Source organism: Arachis ipaensis, chromosome B9, assembly GCF_059453495.1.
Source record: "Arachis ipaensis isolate K30076 ecotype BB chromosome B9, ASM5945349v1, whole genome shotgun sequence".
Classification (NCBI taxonomy): domain Eukaryota; kingdom Viridiplantae; phylum Streptophyta; class Magnoliopsida; order Fabales; family Fabaceae; genus Arachis; species Arachis ipaensis.
The window spans coordinates 111,303,867-111,307,752 of record NC_142444.1 but is presented as its reverse complement, the minus strand read 5'-3'; the positions used below and the strand labels follow the sequence as shown (position 1 = coordinate 111,307,752).

Below are 3,886 nucleotides of genomic sequence, written 5' to 3'. Positions count from 1 at the left end.
GATTTGACCCTTACTCACGTAAGGTATTACTTGGACGACCCAGTGCACTTGCTGGTTAGTTATGCGAAGTTGTGAAGATATGTTTACACCATGGTTCTGTGCATCCGTTTTTGGTGCCATCACCAGGGAATCAATTTCGAACAATAATTCACAACCTGAGTAACAATTTCGCATACCAAGTTTTTGGCGCCGTTGCCGGGGATTGTTCGAGTTTGGACAACTGACGGTTCATCTTGTTGCTCAGATTAGGTAATTTTCTTTTTGTCTTGTTTTCAAAAATTTTTCAAAAATCTTTCAAAAATTTCTCCTCTGTTTTCGAAAAAAAAATGTTTTCAAAAATATATTTTTCTTCAAAATTTTTAAGAATGAATTCTAGTGTTTCATGAAGCATGTTGAAGCCTGGCTGGCTGTAAAGCCATATCCAAACTCCTTTGGGATTGGTCTTCAACTAATCACCTCAATGGATGTAATTCCATTCTAAAGCTTGGCTGGCTATTAAGCCATGCCTGACCCCTTGATTGGAGCTTTAAAGTAAAGAGCATAAGATTCCTGGAATTCATATTAAAAATTTTGGAATCCTTATTTTTCTTTTTCAAATAATTTTCGAAAAAAAATCCAAAAAAATTAGAAAATCATAAAAAAATCAAAAAATATTTTTTTTGTGTTTCTTGTTTGAGTCTTGAGTCATGTTATAAGTTTGGTGTCAATTGCATGTTCATCTTGCATTTTTCGAAAAAATTCATGCATTCATAGTGTTCTTCATGATCTTCAAGTTGTTCTTGGTAAGTCTTCTTGTTTGATCTTTGCATTTGCATGTTTTGTGTCTTTTCTTGTTTTTCATATGCATTCTTGAATTCTTAGTGCCTAAGCATTAAAGATTTCTAAGTTTGGTGTCTTGCATGTTTTCTTTGCATTAAAAATTTTTCAAAAATATGTTCTTGATGTTCATCATGATCTTCATAGTGTTCTTGGTGTTCATCTTGACACTCATAGCATTCTCGCATGCATTCATTGTTTTGATCTAAAAATCTCATGCATTGCATCATTTTCATGTTTTTCTCTCTCATCATTCAAAATTCAAAAAATCAAAAAAATATATTTCCCTTTTTCTCTCATAAATTCAAAAATTTGAGTTGACTTTTTCAAAAATTTTTAAAATCTAGTTGTTTTTATGAGTCAAATCAAATTTTCAATTTTAAAAATCTTATCTTTTTCAAAATCTTTTTCAAAAATCAAATCTTTTTCTTCTTTCTTAGTTATTTTCGAAAATTCTAAAAATATTTTTTCAAAAATCTTTTTCTTATTTTTATATCAAATTTTCGAAAATAACAATAACAATTAATGTTTTGATTCAAAAATTTCAAGTTTGTTACTTACTTGTTAAGAAAGATTCAAATTTTAAGTTCTAGAATCATATCTTGTGATTTCTTGTGAATCAAGTCATTAATTGTGATTTTAAAAATAAAATTTTTTTCAAAAACTAATTTCAATCATATCTTTTCAAAAATATCTTCTTATCTTATCTTTTTCAAAAATTTGATTTCAAAATATCTTTTCTAACTTCCTAACTTCTTATCTTTTCAAATTTTGTTTCAACTAACTAACTAACTTTTTGTTTGTTTCTTATCTTTTTCAAAACTATCTAACTAACTCTCTCTCTCTAATTTTCGAAAATATCTCCCTCTCTTTTTCAAAACTTCTTTTTAATTAACTAATTATTTTAATTTTTAAAAATAATTTTCGAAAATTACTAACCTTTTTCAAAAACCATTTTCGAAAATCACCAACTCTTTTTCAAAAATTATTTTCAAAATTCTCCCTCTCTCATCTTATTCTATTTATTTATTCATATACTAACATCTCCTCACCCTTGTGCTTCTTTCCTTACATTACATTCTTTGTCCCCTTCCTTTCTTCCACTCACACAGGGACCTCTATACTGTAGTATAAAGGATCCCTATTATTATTATTATTATTTTTTCTGTGCCCTCTTCTTTGTCATATGAGTAGGAGCAAGGACAAAAACATTCTTGTTGAAGCAGATCCAGAACCTGAAAGGACTCTGAAGAGAAAATTAAGAGAAGCTAAATTACAACAATCCAGAGATAACCTCTCAGAAATTTTTGAACAGGAAGAGGAGATGGCAGCCGAAAATAATAATAATGCAAGGAGGATGCTTGGTGACTTTACTGCACCAAATTCTAATTTACATGGAAGAAGCATCTCCATCCCTACCATCGGAGCAAACAACTTTGAGCTGAAACCTCAGCTAGTTTCTCTGATGTAGCAGAACTGCAAGTTTCATAGACTTCCATCTGAAGATCCATTTCAGTTCTTAACTGAATTCTTGCAGATCTGTGATACTGTTAAGACTAATGGAGTAGATCCTGAAGTCTACAAGCTCATGCTTTTCCCTTTTGCTGTAAGAGACAGAGCTAGAATATGGTTGGACTCTCAACCTAAAGACAGCCTGAACTCTTGGGATAAGCTGGTCACGGCTTTCTTAGCCAAGTTCTTTCCTCCTCAAAAGCTGAGCAAGCTTAGAGCTGATGTTCAAACCTTCAGACAAAAAGAAGGTGAATCCCTCTATGAAGCATGGGAAAGATACAAACAGCTGACCAAAAAGTGTCCTTCTGACATGCTTTCAGAATGGACCATCCTGGATATATTCTATCATGGTTTATCTGAGCTATCAAAGATGTCATTGGATACTTCTGCAGGTGGATCCATTCACCTAAAGAAAACGCCTGCAGAAGCTCAAGAACTCATTGACATGGTTGCTAATAACCAGTTCATGTACACTTCTGAGAGGAATCCTGTGAGTAATGGGATACCTCAGAAGAAGGGAGTTCTTGAAGTTGATACTCTGAATGCCATATTGGCTCAGAACAAAATATTGACTCAGCAAGTCAATATGATTTCTCAGAGTCTGAATGGAATGCATGCTGCATCCAACAGTAATCAAGAGGCTTCTTATGAAAAAGAAGCTTATGATCCTGAGAACCCTGCAATAGCAGAGGTAAATTACATGGGTGAACCATATGGAAACACCTATAATCCATCATGGAGAAATCATCCATATCTCTCATGGAAGGATCAAAGGCCTCAACAAGGCTTTAATAATGGTGGAAGAAACAGGTTTAACAATAATAAACCTTTTCCATCATCCACTCAGCAACAGACAGAGAACTCTGAACAAAATACATCTAATTTAGCAAACTTAGTCTCTGATCTATCCAAGGCCACTGTAAGTTTCATGAATGAAACAAGGTCTTCCATTAGAAATTTGGAAGCACAAGTGGGCCAGCTGAGTAAAAGGATCACTGAAATCCCTCCTAGTACTCTCCCAAGCAATACAGAAGAGAATCCAAAAGGAGAGTGCAAGGCCATTGACATAAGCACCATGGCCGAACCTGTAAGGGAAGGAGAGGACGTGAATCCCAAGGAGGAAGACCTCCTGGGACGTCCAGTGATCAATAAGGAGCTTTCCTCTGAGGAACCAAAGGACTCTGAGGCTCATCTAGAGACCATAGAGATTCCATTGAATCTCCTTATGCCATTCATGAGCTCTGATGAGTATTCCTCTTCTGAAGAGAATGAGGATGTTACTGAAGAGCAAGCTGCCAAGTTCCTTAGTGCAATCATGAAGCTAAATGCCAAATTATTTGGCATTGATACTTGGGAAGATGAACCTCCCTTGTTCACCAATGAACTAAGTGATCTGGATCAACTGACATTGCCTCAGAAGAGATAGGATCCTGGAAAGTTCATAATACCTTGTACTATAGGCACCATGATCTTTAAGGCTCTGTGTGACCTTGGTTCAGGGATAAACCTCATGCCCCTCTCTGTAATAGAGAAACTAGGAATCTATGGGGTACAAGCT

The 3,886-nt window shown here is 34.6% G+C and overlaps 1 non-coding gene across 1 annotated transcript; it reads right to left on the bottom strand.

The window, feature by feature from the left end:
* Positions 1 to 2,536: 2,536 nt before the first annotated feature.
* LOC148545912 (small nucleolar RNA R71) lies at positions 2,537 to 2,644 on the bottom strand. The gene has a single exon (XR_015901043.1). It is a non-coding gene; the product is annotated as a small nucleolar RNA R71 (small nucleolar RNA).
* Positions 2,645 to 3,886: the final 1,242 nt, after the last annotated feature.